The sequence below is a fragment of the Dipodomys merriami genome, unplaced genomic scaffold, assembly GCF_024711535.1.
Source record: "Dipodomys merriami isolate MVZ:Mamm:240054 unplaced genomic scaffold, mDipMer1.0.p SCAF_640, whole genome shotgun sequence".
Lineage (NCBI taxonomy): Eukaryota > Metazoa > Chordata > Mammalia > Rodentia > Heteromyidae > Dipodomys > Dipodomys merriami.
The window spans coordinates 441,878-465,777 of NW_027206225.1; the positions used below are offsets into that span (position 1 = coordinate 441,878).

The following is a 23,900-nucleotide window of genomic DNA, read 5'->3' on the forward strand; positions in this document are numbered from 1 at the left end:
GATCCAGTATAGGAAAGCATCAATTTCTCCAAGATTCTCCAGGTGATTGACGTAAGATTTTCAAAGTACTCTCTTATAACTTCTCAATTTTGCTTATATCTGTTGTGTTGTCTCATTTTTGTCTCTGATTTTCTGTATTTGGATGAGTTCTCTTTTTGTTTTGTTTTTTTATTATGAAGGTGATATACAGAGAGATGGGTTACAGTTACATAAGTAATGAGTACATTTTTAACAGTGTTACCCCTTCCTTATTTTTTCGTGCTTCCCCCAACCCTGACATCCCACTCCCACAAAATTGTAAAGCTTATTTCTAACATAGCGTCTAGTGCATATCACTGTTGCTTTGGTTAATCTTTGTCGACCATTTCTGTGATTTCCCTTCCCTTCCCCAAATCAGATTAACTTATGTATAAGACAAAGGGTACAGAAATCAAAAACAGTAACTACAGGGAATAAACCAAAGGGTAAAAACTAAATAGAAATAACTAAAAACAGTTCACTATACAATCATCTTGTATCCATTTCTTGGAGCTCATTTCGATAAGCATCATTTTATGGTGATATGCATATTGCTATTGAGCTATTGGGAATATCCTAGACATATACTAGTTTTTCCAAATGAGTCAAAATATGTAGCCTATGATTCTTTGGGTCTGGCTTGTTTGAATTATTATGTTTCCAAATGATTTCATTTCCTTACAAATGGGGCAATTTCATTCATTCTGATGAAAGCATAGAATTTTCTTGTGAATATATATGACATTTTCTTGATCCATCATTGCTGGGTCATCGGGGAGCTCTAGTGAGGAACCTTTATACTTTTTTTTACAGAGTATTTGAACAAGTTTACATTTCCACCAATAGTGAGTATAGTAATGTTCCTTTTTGGCCATATCCCACCAGCCCAGCATCTGATATTATTAGTTTTCTTCGTAATGGTCAATCAAACTGGGGTGAGGTGGAATCTCAATTTTGCTTTGATTTGCATTTCTTTTATGGCCAGAAATGTTGCATATTTTTCATGTATCTATTGGCCATTCATATTTCTTCTTCAGAGAGGTCTCTCCTTAAATCTTAAGCCCACTTATATTATGAGGGTTGTTGTTTCTATGAGGATTTGTTTTTTTGGGGGGTTAACTTTTGGAGCTCTAAGAATATTTGAGATTGAGGTCATTGTATGTTGCAGAGCAACTAAAGACCTTCTCCCAATCTGTGTGTTTTTACTTATCTTTCTATCTATATAAGGTCTCTTTTAAGTCAGATTTGGTAAGGGTCTGTCAAGTCTGTTAATTTATTGAAAGGACCAGCTCTGTTTTGTTGATCTTTCTATGTTTTATTTTGTCTTTATTTAGTTATTTCTGACTTAATTTTTTCATTTGTTTCCGCCCACTTAGGTTTGGACATGTTCCTCTCTTCAAAGAGCTTTAGGTACATAACAAAAATACTGATTTGAGATTTCCCCAATTGCTTGATGTAGGCATTCAAAGCTATAAATTTTTCTGTAAGTACTGCATTTAATATGTCCCAGAGGAGCTGGTATTTTGTGTGTTCATTTTTGTTAAATTCCAGAAACTTTCAGATTTCTATGCTAATCTCTTCAGTGTCCTACTGGTCATTCAGCAATATGTTGTTCAGTCTTCATGGGTTTGACAATTATTTTTACTTTAGCTGTTTAATTGTAAGTTTATTCTGCTGTGGTCTGACAAGGTATGGGAATTCAATTAATTTTTCTTTCAATTTGGACAGAATTTCTGTGTGACATAGGATAGGTTGTATTTTGGAGAATCTTCCATGACCTGCTGCAAAGAATGTATATACTGACACTGAGTGTATATTCTGTAGATGTCTCTTAGGGCTAGGTGGTCAATGCAATTATTTAGGTCTTCAGTTTCTTGGTTGAGTTTCTCTTGAATAACCAATCCATGCATGACAATGATGGGTTGAGATGTGTTTAAAGGTTATGTAGTATTTGGTTGATGATGTGGGCTGCTCCAGGATTCAGGGCAATGATATTAAACTTGATATATCCTCCTAATGGAGAGCTGCCTTTATCAATATGTAATGTCTCTTCCTGCTAATTTTAATTTGAATTCTATATTATTTTATGTTAGTAATTCTACTGTGGCCTGTTTATGCTGTCCATTTGCTTGAAAATTTTCCTTCCAGCCTTTCAGTTTGAGTATGTGTTTGTTTTTGTCAATGAAATGTATCTCTAGTGGAAACTGGATGGATGTGTCTTGTTTTTTGAAACTACTATCTAATCTGTGTTTTCTTTTTTTTGGGGGGGGGAGTCCAGTTGTGGGGCCTGAACTCTGGGCCTGGGCGCTGTCCCTCAGCTCTTCAGTTCAAGGCTAGTGCTCTACCACTTGAGCCACAGCACCACTTCTGACTTTTTTTCTTCTGCTTATGTGGTGTTGGGGAATCGAACCCAGGGCCTCAGGCATGCAAGGCAAGCACTCTACCATTGAGCCACCTTCCCAGCCCCTAATCTGTGTTTTCTAATTGGAAATTTATGTCCATTGATATTGAGAGTTGAGGCTGGGAAATATCTAATAATTCCTGCTATTTCATACACCTGCTGTTAGGAGCTGTGCCTCATCTATTCTTATTATATTTACTTTTTTCTCTGGTAGGGAGCATTTTATATAACCAGTTGCTGTTCTTCTTGACCTTCTCTATGTAGGATATATTTGATTAATTTCAATCTTGCCGATTTGGTGGAGATAAATTGTTTCAAGTTCTCTTTGTCATGAAATATTTTTTATATATCCTTTAAATGTAAAGGAGAGATTTGCTTGGGACAATATTCACGGTTGGTAGTTGTTTGCCTTTAACGTTTGCCATATATCATGCCAGGCTCTCCTTTTTATCATATCGGCTAAGAAATCATTATTTATTCTGAATGTATATCCTTTATAAATAATCAGTCTTTTCTCCTGGCAGCTTTAAGAATCCTTTCCTTGATCTCTTATGATCCTCTAATGGATTATGATGTGGTGGTGGGTTGTTCTGTTCTGGTATTCTCTGGTTTTCTAAAGGCTTCTCTTCTCTGAATGAGCCTATCTCTTTGGATGTTTGGCATGTTCTCTGCTTGAATTCTGTAATATGTTTCCCATCCATTTTGTTTCCTGCTCTTCTCCTTCTTGATACCTATCTCCCCCAAGTTTGATCTTCTAACTGAATCTGGAACTTCCAGCAAGACCGTTTCTTGTTTCTTGGATTTGTTCTAAATGATTATCTCCTCTTTTCTATTAGACCTAGTCTGTCTTTGACGCCCAACATTATCTTCTATGTCATCTTTTCGCTGTAGAGACTTTCTATTTTGTTTTGGATTTCTCTGTCTCCTAATTGGTCATTTTTAGGGCTTCTATCTTTATTAAAGCTTTGTTTTAGGTCTTGTGTGGACTTTGTTTACATCTTTTCTTTGGGTAGGGGCACTGTATCTTCTCTCATACCTTTTAACTAGGTATGTATTTTTTTCCTTGGACTCCTTTGCCTTCTCAGAATTTATTTATCTTTCTGTTTGTAGTCTACATGAATTATTTTGCTAATCTTTGGTTGGTCTCATCTTGTTCACAAATTTCCTTGTGGAGGTTTTGTATCTTTTCGTTAATCACATTTTTCAGCATTACTTTTAATGTATTTTGAATACTATCTTCTAGGTCCTCAACTGTCTGTTCTAATGTCTGGTCATTTCCTGTGTGAAGTATACTACCTTGGCATCAGTTTTCTTGTATTTTTCTGATTTATTTTGTCCATTTGGAGGATTTATTGGCTTTCATTTGGGGGATCTATGATCTTAACAGGTGACTCTCTATGTTCTTGGTTGATTTGCCAGGTGTTGGTTTGGTCTTCTGTTGTGATTTGTTTTTCTAGACTTAGGTTTTTGTCTAGACCGTTAAGTATAGGATTAGAGATCATTTGTGGTGAAATGTTGTCATGTTAATACTTGTGGTTCCAAAGACAGTTCGAACTGTCCAGTGGTAAGGTGAATTGTGTCTGTGTTTGGATGTGGCTGTCTCTGTTCCTGCTTTTTTCCCATGTGGCCCTTTTATTTCCACAGTGCAGCTGTGCTTTTTTTTCACAGCAGTCACCTGCCTGGCTAGGTAACTTATCATAGATTTCTGTTTCCTTGTGAAAACAGTATAAAAATCTTCTTTTGAATTATATATCTATATATAATTATACCTGACTTGGTTTGACCTGCTAGAAGTGGAGTACCTGCTAGGACTCTAAATCTCTGTTTCATTAGCTAGAGCTAGGGTAATTTTCTGTTGTTATTCTGCCATTGTTTTTCCACTTCCTCAGGTTTATTTTTGATATTGTGGCTTTTTTCACATAATTTAGGATTTGTGATGGTTGTATCCGGTTATTTTTGTGTTTCTGTTTGTATTACTTTGAAATAGTGATTTCAGGCTTCTATGAAGAGACAGTAATATTATGAAATGTATGTTATTACATTGAAAGAAAGAGAGCAGACATTTTAACCTTTTGCTACAAGTAAATTAATATTAAGCAAAACTAAGGAAAATAATTACTTATTTACTCTTTAGAGGATGAGTATAGTACTCTTGGATATCTTGGAGGAAAAGATTTTAGACTCATTACAACTGATTCCTTACATTGAAATTATAGGCTAACCATTCTTTTTCAGAAGACAAAAGCTTCAGTTATTTCATATTAGTATTATAAAATCATAATACCTGCATATTGGTTTGTTTTCATCTGCAATTTTCAATTCCATTCTTAATCGATTAGGTATCTAGGGCTTTCAATGACCAATTCCTTAAAATACATATATTTCTTATATTGTGATGTAAATCTCAGTAATATAAATATGAATTCATCTCTCCGTCGCATCTTGAGCAACATTCATATGTAATTTACGCAGTCTCAAGCATGAAACATATTTTACTCTTTTCTTTTTTTTTTTTCATTTAATTTTATTTTATTTGAGAACATACTGTACAGAGGGGCTACAATTACACGGGCAGGATAATGTATACATTTCTTACCAAGCATTGCAGCCTCCTCCTTTGTTTACCCTTCACCTCAATTCCCCGCCTCCCCCCTCCCCCCACCCAATTATACCTCCCTCCCCCCCCACACCGACATTGTAAAGCTGGTTTTGACATGACATTTTGTACTTCTCATTGTTGCAACAGGTCCACCTGAATCCTTAAACGACTTGTTTGTCCCCATCTCCTCCACATGTTATAATGACATCAAATATAGTGAAAGCGGGGGTTACACTGTGGGGGAGGGACATACAAAGCAACAAAGAAATAATCTTATAAATGCGTTAGAAACACATGCATGAAAGAAACGAAAACATTAAAATACATATTTAAGGGTTCATTTTCCTAACATCACATTATCTGACCTTTTCCGCTTGACTCATACCTATACTAGATATTGCAAATAAGGGAAACCATGGGACCTATGCTTCTTTGGGCCTGGCTTACTTCACTTAATATAATTTTTGCCAAACCTTTCCATTTCCTAACAAATGGGGCAATGTCATTCTTTGTGATGGAGGCATAGAATTCCATTGTGTATATATACCACATTTTCTTGATCCATTCATCTACTGAGGGGCATCTGGGTTGGTTCCATATCTTAGCTATGGTAAATAATGCTGCAATAAACATAGTTGTGCTGGTAGCTTTAGTGTGGTCTTGTTTGTAAACATTTGGGTAAATGCCCAAAAGTGGGATTGCTGGATCATAGGGGAGATCTATGTGAAGTCTTTTGAGGAACCTCCATACTGCTTTCCAAAGTGGTTGAACAAGTTTACATTCCCACCAACAATGAAGTAAGGTTCCTTTCTGTCCACATCCCCTCCAGCATCTGTTGTTGTTAGAGTTCTTGATTTTTGCTGTTCTAACTGGAGTGAGGTGATATCTCAATTTTGTTTTGATTTGCATTTCTTTTATGGCTAGGGATGTTGAACATTTCTTCATGTGTCTATTGGCCATCCTTCTTTCTTCTTCAGAGAAGCTTCTCTTTAAGTCTTTCGCCCACTTATTTATTGGGCAGTTGTTTCTTTGAGGATTTGTTGTTGGGGGGTTTAATTTTTTGAGTTCCAAGTATATTTTATTTTTTTTCCAAGTATATTTTAGATATGAGACCCTTGTCCGTTGTATGGCTAGTAAAGATCTTCTCCCAGTCTGTGGGCTTTCTATTGATCTTGACAGCTATGTCCTTTGCCCTGCAGAAGCTCTGCAATCTTATGCAATCCCATTTGTCCAACCTTTCTTTGATTTGTTGTGCTTCCGGGTCTCTATTCAGAAAATTTCGGCCTGAGCCAAGGACACCTAGGGTTTCTCCTATTCCATCCTGTAATGTTTTCAGAGTGTCTGCTTTGAGTTCAAGGTCTTTGATCCATTTGGAGTTGATTCTGGTGCAGGGTGATATATAAGGATCTAGCTTTAGTTTTCTACATGTAGTTAACCAATTTTGCCAGCACCATTTACTGAAGAGGCTGTCTTTCTTCCATTTTATTGTTTTGGCTTCCTTATCGAAGATTAGATGGCTATAGGTCTGTAGGTTCATTTCTGGGTTTTCAATTTTATTCCATTGGTCCTGAGGTCTGTTCTTATGCCAATACCAAGCTGTTTTGATTACTATGGCTTTATAGTAGAGTTTGAAATTTGGTATTGATATTCCTCCAGCAGTGTTCTTTCCGTTGAGGAGCGTTTTTGCTATTCGGGGTCTTTTATTGTTCCATATGAATTTTTGGATTGCCTCTTCTATTTCCTTGAAGAATGAGGGTGGAATTTTGATAGGTATCGCGTTGAATTTGTAGATAGCCTTGGGAAGTATTGCCATTTTCACGATGTTAATCTTGCCAATCCAGGAGCATGGGAGGTTTTGCCATTTTTTAAGTTCTGTGTTGATTTCCTTTTTCAAGATTTTAAAGTTTTCATCGTAGAGGTCCTTCACTTCTTTGGTTAAGTTAATTCCTAGGTATTTTATTTTTTGTGGGGCTATTACAAATGGAGTTGCTTTCCTAATTTCAGCCACACTTTTCTCATTGTTGGCATATAGAAAAGCCATTAATTTTTGGGGGTTAATTTTATAACCTGCTACTTTGCCAAAGTTTTGAATCAGCTTGAGTAATTTGGGAGTGGAGTCTATGGGATTCTTTAAATACAAGATCATGTCATCTGCAAAGAGGGAGAGTTTTATTTCTTCTTTCCCTATTTGGATCCCCTTTATGTCTGCATCTTGTCTTATTGCTGTAGCTAGGCATTCTAATACTAGATTGAAGAGAAGTGGAGAGAGTGGGCATCCTTGTCTTGTTCCTGAGTTAAGAGGAAATGGCTTTAGTTTTTCACCATTGAGTATAATGCTGGCTGTAGGTTTGTCATATACAGCCTTTATTGTATTGAGGAATGTTCCATGGATTCCTAATTTTTCCAGAACCTTCATCATAAAGGGGTGTTGGATATTGTCAAATGCTTTTTCTGCATCTATTGAGATAACCATGTGGTTCTTATTCTTGCTCCTGTTGATGTGATGAATAATATTAATTGATTTGCGTATATTGAACCAGCTTTGCATCCCTGAAATGAATCCTGTTGGATCATGGTGTATGATTTTTTGGATGAATTGTTGAAGTCGATTGGCCAAAATTTTGTTGAGAAGTTTTGCATCAATGTTCATCAAAGAAATGGGTCTATAGTTCTCTTTCTTTGATGAGTCCCTGCCTGGTTTTGGGATGAGGGTTATGATGGCTTCATAGAATGTATTCGGTAGTGAGCTTTCTCTTTCAATTTCATTGAAGAGTTGGAGGAGTATTGGTGTGAGCTCTGCTTTGAAGGCCTTGTAAAATTCCGCTGTAAAACCATCTGGTCCTGGACTTTTCTTAGCTGGGAGGTCTCTTATTGCTGTTTCTATTTCAATGCTTGATATAGGCCTATTAAGCTGGTTTAACTCATCTTGGTTTAGTTTTGGCATGTCAATATTTGCTAGGAAAAGGTCCATTTCTGTCAAGTTCTCAAACTTATTAGCATAAAGTTTTGAGAAGTATTCCCTTATAATGTTCTGAATCTTGGTTGTTTCCGTGGTGATGTTTCCATTCTCATCTCTGAGTTTATTAATTTGGGTGTGTTCTCTCCTTTTTCTGATAAGGTTTGCTAAGAGTCTGTAAATTTTGTTAAGTTTTTCGAAGAACCAACTCTTTGTTTTGTTGATTCTTTCTATAGTTTTTTTGGATTCTAATTCATTTAATTCTGATTTAATTTTGATTATTTCTTTCCGTCTACTGGATTGGAGTTTATCTTGCTGCTCTTTTTCAAGGAGGTTTAGATGTGTCATTAAGTTGTTAGTTTCAGATCTCTCCGATTTGTTGATGTAGGAGCTCAGAGCCATAAACTTGCCTCTGAGTACTGCCTTTGCTGTGTCCCAGAGGAGCTGGTAATTTGTGTGTTCATTTTTGTTGAATAGCATGAACATTTGAGTTTCCTTTCTAATCTCTTCCATGACGCACTCATGATTCAGCAGTGTGTTGTTCAGCCTCCTTGTGATACCAGACTTTCTTTGGTGGCTTTTGGTGTTGAGTTCTAATTTTATTCCCTTGTGGTCAGAGAGAATGCAAGGTATAACTTCAATGTTTCTGAATTTAGACAAGTTTGCTTTGTGGCCTAAAATGTGGTCTATTTTAGAAAATGTTCCATGTGCTGCTGAGAATAATGTGTATTCTGATGCTGCTGGGTGAAATGTTCGGTAAATGTCTGTTAAGTCTAGTTGATCTATGCAGCTGTTTAGATCTGCGGTTTCTCTGTTGAGTTTTTGCCCAGTTGATCTATCTAGTGGGGAGAGTGGTGTGTTAAAATCCCCAACAATTAATGTCTTTGGATCTATATGGGATTTGAGGGAAAGTAGTGTTTCTTTGATAAATTTGGGTGCTCCATTGTTTGGCGAATAGATATTTAGAATTGTAATATCCTCCTGAAGGAGAGATCCTTTAATTGGTATGTAGCGACCATCTTTATCTCTTCTCACGAATTTTAATTTGAAGTCTATTTTATCTGCTATTAGGATTGCAACTCCCGCCTGTTTATGAGGGCCGTTTGCTTGGTAGATTTTGTTCCAGCCTTTAACCTTGAAAATGTGTTTCTTTTTAAGGGCAAGATGTGACTCCTGCAGGCAGCAGATAGAAGGGTCTTGTTTTTTAATCCAACTAGCCAGTCTATGTCGCTTAATTGGAGAGTTCAGTTCGTTAACGTTAAGAGATAAGACTGAGAGGTATTTGGGAGTTCCTGCCATGTTATCCACCTTCTTGGGGGCTGCGAAAACTGGGTTCTTCCTATGGTTCTTGGATTCTCAGTTTGGGTGCAGTTTCTTGGCCTTTGTTGCGGTCTTGTTGGTTTTCTATGTGTAGGACATCTTTAAGAACCTTTTGTAGGGATGGTTTGGTGGAGATGTACTGTTTCCATTTTTCTTTGCTATGGAAGGTTTTTATTTGGCCTTCAGTTATGAAGGAGAGTTTAGCTGGGCACAGTATTCTTGGTTGATAGTTGTTTGTTTTTAGGGCATGGCATACATCATTCCAGGCTCTTCTTGCTTTGATTATCTCTGCTGAGAAATCTGAGGTGATTCTAATTGGTTTCCCTTTATAGGTGATTAACCTTTTCTCCTTGACAGCTTTAAGGATCTTTTCCTTGGTCTGGGTTGATCCTGTGTGGATTATAATGTGACGGTGGGATGTCCTATTCTGGTCTGGTCTATTTGGGGTTCTAAAAGCTTCTTGTATCTGAATAGGCCTATCTTTTTGTATGTTTGGGAAGTTCTCTGCTAGGATCCTGTTAAACAAATTTCCTAGACCATTAACTTCTGTTTCTAGGTGCTCCTCTACACCCATTATCCTTAGATTGGGCCTTCTGATGGTGTCTTCCAGGTGTTGGATAGACCTATCATATTTCTTGGATTTGTCTTGGATGGTTGTATGTTCTTTCTCTATGATATCTAGGCTGTCTTCAATCCCTGAGATTCGATCTTCTGCATGGTCTAACCTGCTGTCAAGACTCTCTACTTTGTTTTTAATCTCTTTTCCTTCTAATTGGTCAGCTTTGATGGCTTCAAGTTCTTTGTTGAAGCTCTGTTTTAGGTCTTGTATGAATTTCTTTACTTCCTTAATTTGGTGTTCAGTGTTTGTTCTCAAATCACTTAGTTGATTGGTTATGGTTTCTTTGGACTCCCATTCCTTCTGTTGGGTTCCATTCAGCATTCCCTTTGTGGTCTCCCTGACTTCCTTCAGCTCTTTGTTAATGGATTCCATGAATGCCTTTAGTGATCTTTGTGTATTCTCTACCTGGTCTCTCAATTCCTGAATTACTCTTTGATTAGCTTCCTCCCGTCTGTGGGATTCCTGCAGTTCTCTTTCTTCCCGTTCGTGGGATTCCTGCAGTTCTCTTTGAGTGTTCTCTGCCTGCTCACGCCATTCCTCCCTTTCTCTTTGAATATTCGCAAGTTGTTCACGTAAATCCTGTATCAGTTTTTGAGTAGCTTCCTCACGCTTATGATATTCCTGTATAAACTTCTGGGATGCCTCCTCTCTCTCCCTATCAAGCTCATACAGAGTCCTTTGTACATCGTCAAACTTCTCATTTATCATGTTTGCTATTAGTGTTTATAGAGCTATTTGGGAACTCTCCTCTGGATTATTCTTTATCTGTTCTAATCCCTGATTATCAAGATTGGGAATTGAGATACCCGAATTTGCCATCTTTCTTGTGTTTTTCCGGCTTACTCGGCCCATTTGAGATGAAGATTGCACCAGTTTTGTGCTAGAACACTATCTTAAAGCAACCATCAACCAAAGTTTGCATTTGTACAGTCAATAGTCTACAGATACAATCTAGTTCAACAGATACATCTATTCAACATCAAACAACTATATGTTAAAGGATTTCGAACCGCAGAAAAAAATTTGGAAAACCAGAAATTATTAGGATTAGGGAGAGATGTGGGTAAAAAATAGGAATAGATTGGTGTGGGGAGGCACAGGGAGAGTTAACTATGTCCTAATCACAATGCAGGAAATGGGTTGGGTAGGATGCAAGTAGAGAGAGAGAGAAAAAAAAGAGACGGAAAGGGGAATAAAGAGAGACCAGAAAAAAATAGAAACGTAAAAATTAATGTTATTATAGAGGTTAAAAGACCGTCTATTTAGAGAAGAATGTGAATATGTTCAGAGAAGGGGAGGGACATAGAGGAGATGTGAAAAACTTTAAGGATGGGAAAGGGAGAAGAAAAAATCAGAAGTTCAGTAGAGCTAGATAAAAAACAAAAAGATAATTAAGAAAGAAAGAAAAAGAGAAAGAAGACAAGAAAAGAAAGGAAAACGCTCATTCACTTATTCCTAAAATAAAAATTATAAGATGAGGAAAAAAAAAAGTTACTGGAAAACGATTATTTTTTCAGAAGAGGAAAAAATTAAAGATTAATAAAAGTTTTAGAAGGGAAAAATTTACATATATATATATATATATATGGTAACAAAAAACAAAAAACAAGCAAAAAAAAGAAAAGAAGAAGAAAGAAAAAAGAAAAAAAAGTCTTTTGATTTTTTTTGGGGGGGGGGAGGAGTGGGAAGAATCCTGTATCTCCCTTTTGTCTGTAACCAGTCTCTTGTTGGAGTCTCTGGTCAGCTTGAGGTCCTGTGGCTTGATTGGTTTCTTAAGTGGGTTGCTTGGAAGAGGCAGAAAAATGCTCTGCTTTACCCAAGATTTTGAGATCCCCCTCCCAGGTTAGTTTTCTGGGAGGGTGATCTGCTTTGAGAATCACAAAAGAGGGGGATGTGGTGGTGAGGCTAGGTTCTGGGTAGAGTTGAGGCCTTTCAACAAACAGTAGCTTTTCCCTGGGTCTGTTTTGTGATAAAGCTCACAGAGCCCAGCCTGGAGCCATTCTCAGGGTTTCTGTTTTTCAATTGATTGTGGTGGCTGCTAGAGGGAGGGGCAGCCTCTGGCTCTGGTTACCCAGTGAGGCAAGGCACTCCAATGGCTGGCGCCTGAGCTGGGTGACTTTTCCCTGGATGGAGCTGATTCTGGCAGGTCACTTCGCTGTTAAGTTCTTGTGACCTGCTAAATGACTCGTTTTATTCCAAGGCCTGAGCTGGAGCTCGCAGCTCCTCCGAGCTTTGTCGGTATCCAAGATGGAGATCACCTGTGCTGGGGGGGAGGGGTGGCCTTCCCTCCTCTGCTCCCTGAGGAGTGAGGACATCGGGCTTGTACTCACGCCGAGTCTTGGATCCTGGGTCGTCTGGTCTGCAAACTGCAGGATGAAGATGTCTGCTCCTTGTCGGTTCTTGTTGGTGTTGAGTAGAATCTGCTCGTCCGCTGCGTCTGGCTCCTTCGTCCCCGACTCTCTGTGTCTCAGGTATGACCCCGCGGCGGTGGTCGCCGCCGCGACCCTGCCGCCGCAGCGGCAGCTGGTGCGTTTCCTTGGCTTCCCCTCTCTTGTCTAACTCTCTGTCCTGTGATGGCACACTTGGTGTGATTCTCTGGCTTAGGACTGTTCACTGGAAGTCTAAAACTGCTTTCTATGCGAGAGCTTGTTCAGATTCCAGCTTCTCCTCCGCCATCTTCCCGGAACTCCTCCTATTTTACTCTTTTCTATGTTTTAATCAATATATCCCTTCTCTTTAGAAATATGTTCTCATATTTTTCTAGAAATATGTCTCTCATCTTTCTCATGTTTCTCATCATATTGCTCCAGTGAACATCATGTGTTTTCAGTACTTTAATTGAAATAAATATAAAGTTTTGAACATGAAGACACCCTCCCATTATCACTTTAAAGTAAAACTTTGGGGACTATTATATATATAAAAATTAAAAAGTACAATGCAAATGTTTGCACATGAATGATCCAATGATTAAGTCAATTAGAACCAAGAGGTACCAGAACATCGTCTCAATTTATTTAAAGGCACCAAAATATTAGTGCTCATGAATATCACTCATTGTTAGAAAATGGCTAGTCATAACAAAGTTTATATTATATTTGAAATTTAAAAAATGAAAATTACACCCAGATTTGCTGTCAGTATCCTGTTTCCAGGGATACATTTTTTTCAGCAAACAGGGAAGCAAAAAATAAGGAAAGATATAAAATCAGACTGTCTTTCCTTAAGATGATAAGTACACGCAAATTGTGTGATTTATTCAAAGATATGATAAACATTCATAAGAGGATATGTGATCAGAAGTGATATGTAAGCAAAATAACTGGAAAATTGTATATGTAAATTTTGCTTCCAATATAAGATTACAAGTTTTCAATTCATGAGCCTATTGAACAAGATTTTGTATCTGTAATACAGATCCTGTATTCTACATTTTAGACATAGTCCAATTTCTCTTACCTCAGGTCCTGATCAATATTCTTCTACTTGCATGATGTCAATTGCTACTAAAGTAACAAGTTATGTCTTTTTTTCATTTCTAGATCCAATAAATTTTAGTATTTTGGAATAGTAGTATAAATTCATGGAGTTTGCTTTGATGTCAAGTTTGAGGATCCTGTATTCAGGGTATTGTGATTTGGCCTGAAGCAGCCAGGAACATATTATGAATATACAGACAGAGTATACTAAGATCTAGGTACTTGATCTCAGAGAAAGATAAAGGTCCAGGCAAGATTTTGAAGCCAAGATAAAGCAATGGAGCAAACATCAATCAACTATTATTACAAATGAATGGAACTGATCTCTGATGTGTCTGGTGGCAGCTCTGTGTGTGTGTGTGTGTTTGTGTGTGTGTGTGTGTGTAGAGAGAGAGAGAATTTTAGTGTATCTTCCATATTTACAGTCCATAGAGCATTACTTGCTATGGAGAAGGTGCTCATATCAGGCTCTGATACCACTGTCATCACTTTTAACTGCTAAAAGCACTTGCTTAATCTCTAATTAAAAAGAAAAAAATAAACTAACATCTTACAGGATTGTTTTGGTAATTAATTGGTATATTGAAGGCCAAAGGGAGGTATTGGAGATTATTATAATCTTTTTCCTCTCTTCTGATTATTACACAGCAATAGTTGTGATTTTCAGGACTCTCTTTCAATGTACTCACAGCTGAATTACTAATATGCTTAATAATATGAAAGATATGATACAGAAATAGATCAGCCAGCAAGCACAAAGAACTAGTGAAAAGATCAAACTTTTGAGCAGGGTTGCCACATCATTTAGGAATGCAATTCCTTCATATGAACTTCAAATTTTGTGGCTTTCCTTATGTGATTAAAAGGTAAGAAAGTAGAAGCAAGAATTCCTTTTCAGCCAAGTAGAAAATGCTCATGATTCCATTCTCATGTTGCAAATTTCCGTTCCATAAAGACTCTTCATTAGAGTGCTTTCATTTAATATACTTCAGCACATCATCCTTCCCTGTTGGAAACAGGCAAAAAGATAATTTTGTTTGAATATTATCTTATGTAAAATAGTGTGTATAGGCATGATTTGTATAATTACAGATGTTTGTAATAAATGTAAGTAGGAATCATGTCACAACTAAAAATATACATAAAATCACATAACAAGACTAGAAGTCACAGCATTTTGTGCATAAATACATACATTAGATTAGTGCAAAATTTCTATTTTGAGAAAAACTTCATATTAAAGTATAATGCACTTTACTAAGGGTTGAAACATTTTATTGAAAAATATATTTCTTAGAGATATTTTTGCTTCATAATTTTAAGAAGAAAAATGATCCCAAAGTAATTATTTTTTTACTGTTTTCCTGTTTCCATGTGTTTAAACTTCAAATTAGAAATCCAGATATATGATTTAATTTAACCAAAAATATTTATTGAGTATAAAGTCCTTCTACTCTCTTCATTTTTCACACTAAGATCACCAAATATGATGAGTCTGAAATAATTAGTGTATTTTTACCTATGTTAATATTATTTACAATGTGAGTGAAATGTTTGAAAAGTAGTATTTATTTTAGCTTAATTGCTCTGAAGAGACAATAAATGATATAATCAAAGGCTTAAAATGATTAGATTTAAAATTTAGAATTCAGGAAATGGTTTTGACCACTCTGGTTACTGGAGCCTTCACTACAACCTCATGAAACAATTTATATTGATGAAGCAAAAATCTGAGTTTAGCCATTTATGAATAAAAAGTCATGTAGTTCTGAATATGTAGAGTTACATATCAAACATAGAAAATTTAGCTTTTAAATACTTGAATATGCTAGTACATTTAATTGCAGGGTAAGTACTTGTTCTGAAAGGAGATAAAATTGCATTTATTTTGAAATGTAAACCTAAGTATTCATTTGAATAAAAGACAATGTTTAAAATATCACTCATTCAAGAAAGAAGATGTACAGTTAGTTGTTTTTCATGCCAATTATGTTCTCTAAATTTACTATAAATACTAGATTAGTAAACCTAATTCATTACTTTCTGGGAAATAGAAATTCAATTTCCTAAAACTCATGACTATAACTTTTTCTCAAACAATTGCTAAGTAATTGTTTTATATTTTTTGTCATGGGATATTATTTGATATATTTTTATTCATTAAGTTAAATAATTGGCCAATAACAATATAAATTATGCATGAACAAAGTTTATCTAACACAAGTATTTCTTTCACAAGACATATCATGGCTCTCTTAAGGAACACGAGAAAGCAGTGTGCTCTTTATTAATTTTTAGTTATTTTCTTAATAGTTATTAATTATCAGAAGTGGCAATTCTATAATATATTTAAAGCATTTGATTATACTCCTTCTATTTCCTTTTCATTGCTCCTTTCTCCAAAGATCTTCTGCTTTTCACATAAAATTACATCTTCATATACGTGCATATAAACTAATTTGGAATATTTAAGCTAAACTGCAACTTAATTCAAGATCTACAGTGGATTAATAGGATGAATAAAAACTTCAATATTTTTTGTTAACTTCTGACTTGAGTTATCAATATTATTATGGTTAGGGTTAGGATCCCAGACAGAATTAGAATTAGAATTAGAGAAATAGAAAATTTAGGTTCAACACAGGATGACCCATTGCAACAATGATATGCACAAGACACTATGTTGAAAATGAACTTTACACCCTGGGGAGGGAGGAGTAAGGGAAGTGGGGAGGGATGGGATAGTGGGAGAACAAGACAGAAGGGGGTAACAATGCTCAACAAGAAATGTACTCCTTATGTTACAAGTGTACTTAATCCCTCTTTAAAGCATCTTTACAACAAAATAAATTTTTTAAAAGAATAATGAAAAATAAAACCTGCCAGTACATAGGAAAACACTTAAAAATTTTAGGTTCAAAATGCAATTAAAATTTAGACCTACATGCTGAGCAAGAGTTAGAATAAATGTGAAAAGGCTTCTTCTTAACATGATGATTCAGATATATGTAGGCTTAGAATTAGGCAAGGTGTTCCAGTTAGAGTTGGGTTAGGATGAGAAAAAAGATATAAGATATTGTGTAAAACTGCCACATATTTTAAGAAGAATGAAGGGCATCAAAGTTAGAATGAATGAAAACCAGTGTTACTTTAAACATTCAGATATAATTTGGTTTAAAGTGTGAGATACTTTGTTTGTTCTAGCTAGGGATAGGGAAGGATAAGCTTTACTGTCAATTTTACTTTTACACTAAGAAGTAGAAGCAAAAAATGTGTGATTAAATAGAATCTAGACAATTTTCCTTACATTAACCATTTGGTGTTAAATCAGACGGTGATTAAGATTAGGTTTCTGGTTAACCGGGGTTGAGGATAGAGTAAAGAAATGGGGTAAATTAGTGGCTTGCACCTATTATCCTAGCTACTCAGGAAGCTGATTTCTGAGGATCACAGTTCAAAGCTAGCCCGGGCAGGAAAGTACGTGTACTTATCTCCAATTAACCACCAGAAAACCCAAAAGTGGTGCTGTGGCTCAAGTGGTAAAGCACACACCTTGAGCTAAACAACTCAGGGATTGTGCCCCGGCCCAGAGTTCAAGCCCTACGACCGACAAAAAAAAAAAAAAAGAAATGTGTTAAATGATGAGTAAAGCTGAACTTATTTTAGGTTCTAGGAATTCAGGAAATACTGGGATAATGGAAGTACAATTTATTTCATAATATCAGGAATTGAGATCAATGGGTATAATGATTCCTGTTATGGAACAAGATATATTCCGAATTAAGAGTGAGAAAATCTGTAGGGTTTACAGAAAACCTGAAATTTATTTCAAGAATTATAAGTGGAATTTCAGTTAGGATTGCAGAAAACGAGCATTTTTCATAAATTTTAGAATTGGGATACTATTAGTATCAAGGTTATGGTTAGGATTCGAGCCATGGTTAGCGTTAGAGTGAAGGAGAAGAAAATGAGGCTCAAACTGAAGGTAAATTTTAGAATAAGCCTGGTAATTAGAATGAATGTGAACTAGAGTATTGCTATTAATATTAGAATCTACTTACAATTAGGCTTATGGTTATTGTCAATGTTCCAGTTAAGATTAAGTTAGGGTTAGAAAATGACTAAGATATTCGAAAAAATGAAATCCATTTTTGGAAGGCTTATTTGAATCAAGTTAGGATGAGTGAAAACTAGTGTACTTGTGTTAGTGTTAGTATTGTCATACAATTAGGATTAAGATTAAGGTCAGTATTTTGGTCTGATTATGATGACTGTTATGAATAAGAAAGTTTTTAGTATAAAATTCAGTCCTCACTAACAAGTAGAAGCAAAAATATGAGACTGAATAGTAACTAGAGCATTATCATTATATTTATTTCTCAGTGATCATTCTTGTAATGATTAATGAGAGTTTTCCAGCCAGGTTTAGGTTGAGAGTTAGCATTAAGTAATGGACTAGAGGGTAAGTAAATCTGAAACTGTTTTAGGGTACAGGGTTTGTGGAAAAGGTAGGATGAATGGAAACTACAAAATTTTTCCTGATAAGACCTGTTGCAACAATGAGAAGTACAAAATGTCATGTCAAAACCAGCTTTACAATGTCGGTGTGGGGGGGGGTGGGGGGTATAATTGGGTGGGGGGAGGGGGGAGGCTGGGAAGGGAGGTGAAGGGTAAACAAAGGAGGAGGCTGCAATGCTTGGTAAGAAATGTATGCATTATCCTGCCCATGTAATTGTAGCCCCTCTGTACAGTATGTTCTCAAATAAAATAAAATAAAATTTAAAAAAAAAGCCTGGGACTTAACTGTCCAACGTGAAATAGTTATTGTGGAACAATCTAAGTTAAGAGTATCAAGATTTAAACTAGGTACAGTGGCTCAAATCTGACAGGAAAATTTTCAACTGGTTTTGCAATGAAATAAAAAAGTTTAAGAATAGGTTTAACCCTAAACTTCACATTTGGATTTTGACTCAATAATCTCTGAATTACCATCATCTATGAAGAAGACACAAAACGCTGATTTTTACCAAAATGTTTATAATTTTGATATCATACTTTATAGTAATGTGAAAAATAAGATCTTATGTTTTCTTTAAAGATATTTATATAGTTTTTGTTTCTGAAGCAAAACTTTATGAACAGGGCAATAAATATTAAATATTCTAACATAAAAAAATTTTTCCTGATAAGAGAATTTGAGGACAAGTAATATAATCGTTCATGATAGAGAACAAGATAACTTCAGAGGTAGAGTCAGAAAATTTGTAGGAATTAGGGCATACTGAAACTAATTTCCAGAGTGCAAACTGGAGTATTCATTAGTATGATTAAAAACTAGTCTTTTTCTTAAACATTAGAATTCGACTATCATTAGGGTGAAAGTTAGGTTTCAGTTCCAGCTGGCTTAGTGTAAGCATTAGGGAAATGGAAAGTTAGGGTACAACTGTAAGTAAATCTTCGAATAAGTCGAGTTATAATTAGGATGAATGTGAAATAGGAAACGGCTAATAATATTAAGATTAGGGTATGATTAGTGTGAGGGTTAACCTGAATATTCCAGTTAGAGTTAGGGTTACAATAATGGAAAGATAATGAGCAAAACTACAAACTATTTTAAGAAAGATAAGTTGAATCAAAGTTAGGATGAATAAAAACTAATGTATTTGTGTGGCTTTTAAAATCCAAAGCACATTAGTTCCAGTGTTAGGGTTACTTTTCTAATTCAGGTTAGGCTTAGGGTTAGGGAAGGGTAAGCTTTAAATAAAATTGAATTTTTTGTTAACATTTTCAAGTAAAATATGTTTGAAATTTAACAAAAACTACAGAGTTTCTCTAAGTTTCCTATGCAGGGTTCAATGGGGTTAAATTTAGAGTTAGGTTTCTAGTAAGGTTTAGATATATAGTAAGGGTTAGGAACTAGAGTAGATTTTATGCAAACCTGCGACTTCTTTTTGGAGATATAGGAGTTCTGTACAAGTTAAGATTAGTGGAAACTATGGTATTTTTCATGATATGAGGATTTGAGGTTAATGATTCGTAATAGGGAACAAGATAGATATCAGAGTCCAAGTCTAGGAATCTGTAGTCTTTGGAGCAAACTGCAAATCATTTCAAAGACAGTGCGTATCTGTAAGGATGTATCTAAACTCGAGTATTTTCCATTAATTTTAGGATTGGGTTACTATTATCATGAAGATTACTCTTAGGGTTCTGACCAGGATTACAGTTAGGATTAGGGAAATTGAAGATTGAGAACTTGAGTGACTTACTTCCCTTGTGTATGTATATGCACTATTCTAAGGCTTGAACTCAAGGCTTGGGTTCTGTTCCTGAGCTTTTTGCTGTAGGCTACGAGCCACGAATACACTTCCAGCTTTCTTTGGCAGTAAATTGGAGATGAGAATCTCACAGACTTTCCTATCTGAGCTGACACTGAAGTGAGATGTCCAGATCCCTGCCTTCTCATTGAAGTTAGGATCAAAACCATAGGTCCCGTCTGTAGTTTCCCTTACTTGCAGTAACTAGTACATGGTATCATATGACCATATAAGATGATGTTAAGTAAAATGAACCCTAAGATATGGACACAAATGAGTTTTTATTCCATGAGATTCTTATCTCTATATAATCCCCCAAATAAAGTTGGAAGGGGAGCTGTGGTTCAAGTATAGAACACCATCCTTTAGGGAAAAAGCTTAAGTGAGAAGGTAAGGTCCTGAGTTTAAACCAAAATATTAGCACTCAAAAAAGTTGATTTCTTTTCCTTGAAGTTTTTATTAAATTGCTCAGAAAATAATAAACATTGAATTTATGTTTAGCATTACTATGAAAATCATGTTATATTTATTGATGCTATTCTTTATTTTCCTAAATTTTATTTACACATTAATATCCAGTAATGGAAAGAGACAATTAGTGCTTCACAATTTTTTATGGCAGTTGAACATATGGATGAGAGATGCTTACAAGGAATTTGGACTGAAATAGATATGTGCAAGCTCTTCATATAAATAAATGATAGTTGAAGAACCTGTGGCCCTGTATGAAATAAAATAAAGAAATCAGCAAGGAAAGATAAGGTATGATTCTGGAAACCACACAATTTTGGAAGATAAAAAAACAAGGAAAATATGTAGCTTTTTGTAAGTTCTTTGTAACCCACAGACACAATTTATTCCTTATTTCTACTGTAAGGCATTTCAGTTAACTTTATTTTACAAAGTTAAACATGACTGGCATTGAATACTAACTGGCGTCTGTCAAAGGTGAGCAATTATTCTAGCCAGGTGCTAGGGATTCATGCCTATAATCCTAGCTACTCTGAGGGCTGAGATGTCTAGAGCCTAGTTCAAAGCCAGGTTGGAGAGGAAAGTTGGTGAGACTTTTCTGTTCAATTAACCACAAAAAAAACTGGAAGTGGCACTGTGGCTCAAAGTGGCAGCACTAGCCTCGAGTAATAAATTTCAGATACAGAACCCAAGTCCAGAGTTCAAGTTCTCTGAAATAATTATTAAAATACTTGTTCTCACGATTTCTTTAACTTGTCTAGAAGAATGTTTTAAACTTAAGGATTTTTTATTTCATGTGTCAGCATTGATTTTTAAGATGTGCAGAGAAAAATAATTTAAAGTCAGAACTGGTTTGTATTACTTTGTATTACACATTGCCTCTACACCCAGAGATCAGCTGGAAAGCAGATGGCCAAATCCTGGCTGTTAGCAATGAATATGGATATATGTTTCTTTGAGCAGATACACAAACTTTTGTAATGGTAGCCTTTATATATAACACCTTAATTGTAATAATAAAATTAATATTATTACTATTATTATTTTTTGTCTGTTGTGGGGCTTGAATTCTGGGTCTAGGCATTGTCCTTCAGCTCTTCAGCTCAAGGCTAGCAATCTACCACTTGAGCAACAGTGCCACTTCACATTTTCTGAACCTTTAGTTGGAGATAAGGGTCTCACAGACTTTCCTGCTTGTGCTGGCTTTGAACAGAGACCCTCAGTTTTCAGCCTCCTTAGTAGCAAGAATTACAGGTGTGAGCCACTGGCAGCCAGCAGTAAAATTATTTTGAAAAAGAAAAACCCATTATTCTATCTTTAAAAATTTACAATCTGGCAAGTGTATCTGTAACATTAGTTGTATCAAGTAACCATAGGCAGCAATCATTTTTAGATCTCACTATGTCCTGTCCAATGCCAGACAATATATCATTAATTTACTTTTTCCTAACCAAGTTCATGATGAATTCTCAGCACCACAATTTTCTAGTGAGTAAAAAGAATTCTTCAACATATTTATTTCAACAAACAGCATTTTGCACTTGGTTTTTTTTTTTTAATTTTGTCAGCCCTGGGGTTTGAAATCAAGGCCTGGGCACTCTCCCTGAGTTTCTTTTGCTCAAGGTTAGCACATTACCAATTGAGCCACAGCACCACTTCCAATTTTTCTGCTTATGTCATACTGAGGAATCAAATCAAGTGCGTCATGCATGCGAGGCCAGCACTCTACCACTAATCACATTCCCAGTCATTGGGTCTTTTGTTGTTGTTGTTGTTGTTTTAAAATAGCATTTTACTATGTGTCCTTCTGTTGGCCTAAAACTTGGGCTGGTCTCAAGCTAACTTCTAAATCAGCCTCCCAAGTTCAGAGATTACAAACATTGACCACCATAGTCGGCACAAGATTCTTTGTGAGAGAATACTCTTTTCAGATATAGAAAGAGTTATTCTGTCTTCCTTGGACTGGATGTTTTTTGCATTCTGCACTGTTAATCACATTCCTTGTCCTGTTATGTTTCCCCTTCTAGATTAATTGAAATATTTCAGGTTCTGAACTTGAAGCTGCTCCTGCCATCCAACACCACCACATTCTTGTGGATAGCACTAGCTGGCCTCATGAGCATAGCAGCCAGCTGGAGCTCAGCTATCTGATGGCCTTGAACTTCAACAATGCAATCATTTCTGGGCACAGACTGAAAACTGTCATAGGTAAGTTTGATTTATTCCAGCCTATTCTCAGCTACTTGCCATTCTCAGCTTTGTATGCTTTAAATTCTGTTAAACATTCATTACTATTTCCCAGCATTCTCAAATGTAACATATATGTCTTACTTTAAAATTTATCCAAACATGCAAAAAATGTTAACGTAGTTACTGTCCGCCAGTGGCTCATGTTTGAAAACCTAGCTACTTTAGAGGTCAAAAACTGAGCATCTTGGGTTAAAGCAGCCCAAAATCCAGAAGTGGAGATGTGGCTCAAGTGGTAGAGTGTCAGCTTTGAGCAAAAAGACTAACCAAGTATAATTAGTCTACTTTGGACTCACTCATGGAAAACACACACACACACACACACACACACACACACACACACACATACACACAATGTACATTCCCCTAGACTCCCTTTCTTGAGCAGTATTCAATGTCAATAACTTAATGCACGTTTTCCAAATTATTATGGTAGGGATTAAACTACATTTGTATTTATGACAATGCATTTTTTGTACTTTTTCTTTTTCATTTTTTGGTACTTATGTGAGAAAACAGTGTTTTGTGAAGACTAAACAGAAATCAATGTGTCAGTAAATAGATAGGTGACAGACTGAAAGATGCAGATAATACCACTTGAAATTTTATTTCTCCAAATTAAAATATATATACATATGTATGTATTTAAAATTTCTGCCAAGATTTTATTTCCATTAACAAAGATCTATTTGTTCCATTATATAAATTTAACATATTGTATGTTTCATAGTAGATTTATATTTATAGAATTTCTTAACTTTGGAAACAAGGTTCTGCAGTGTAGACCAGGCTTTCTTCAACTCGTAATTCTCCTGTGTCAGGTTCCTGAGTATTGGCTGGCATTACCATGTGGTAGCATAGTACCATGTCCAGCTATATTATTTATATTTTGTACAGTAGAATACTAATGTGAACAGCTTTAAGCCACATATCTTCATGAGCATGAATGAATTTCTTGCAGAAAATGTTATAAATAGAGTTACTGAGTAAAGCCAATAATGGTAGACATGCCTGTAATCCCAGCACCAAGGAGGATTGTAAGCTTTAGAGCAGCCTAAGCTACACAGTAAGTCCCTACCATAGCTAAGATATGGAACCAATGCAAATGTCCCTCAGTAGATGAATGGATCAAGAAAATGTGGTATATATACACAATGGAATTCTAGGCCTCCATCAGAAAGAATGACATTGCCCCATTTGTTAGGAAATGGAAAGACTTGGAAAAAATTATATGAAGTGAAGTAAGCCAGGCCCAAAGAAACATAGGTCCCATGGTTTCCCTTATTTGTAATATCTAGTATATGTATGAGTCAAGCAGAAAAGGTCAGATAATGTCATGTCAGGAAAATGAACCCTTAGATGTGTAATGTTTTTTTTCTTTCATGCATGTGTTTCTAACGCATTTATAAGATTATCTCTTTGTTGCTTTGTATGTCCCTCCCCCACAGTATAACCCCTGCTTTCACTATATTT

General features: G+C 35.8%; 1 long non-coding RNA gene across 1 annotated transcript in view; it reads left to right on the forward strand.

The window, feature by feature from the left end:
• LOC138815462 (uncharacterized) overlaps positions 1 to 23,900 on the forward strand; it is an 89,035-nt gene that overhangs the window by 38,320 nt on the left and 26,815 nt on the right. The window contains exons 2-3 of the long non-coding RNA XR_011368327.1: positions 20,332 to 20,471; positions 22,208 to 22,388. This is a non-coding gene — a long non-coding RNA (uncharacterized lncRNA). The remainder of the gene's footprint in view (positions 1 to 20,331; positions 20,472 to 22,207; positions 22,389 to 23,900) is intronic.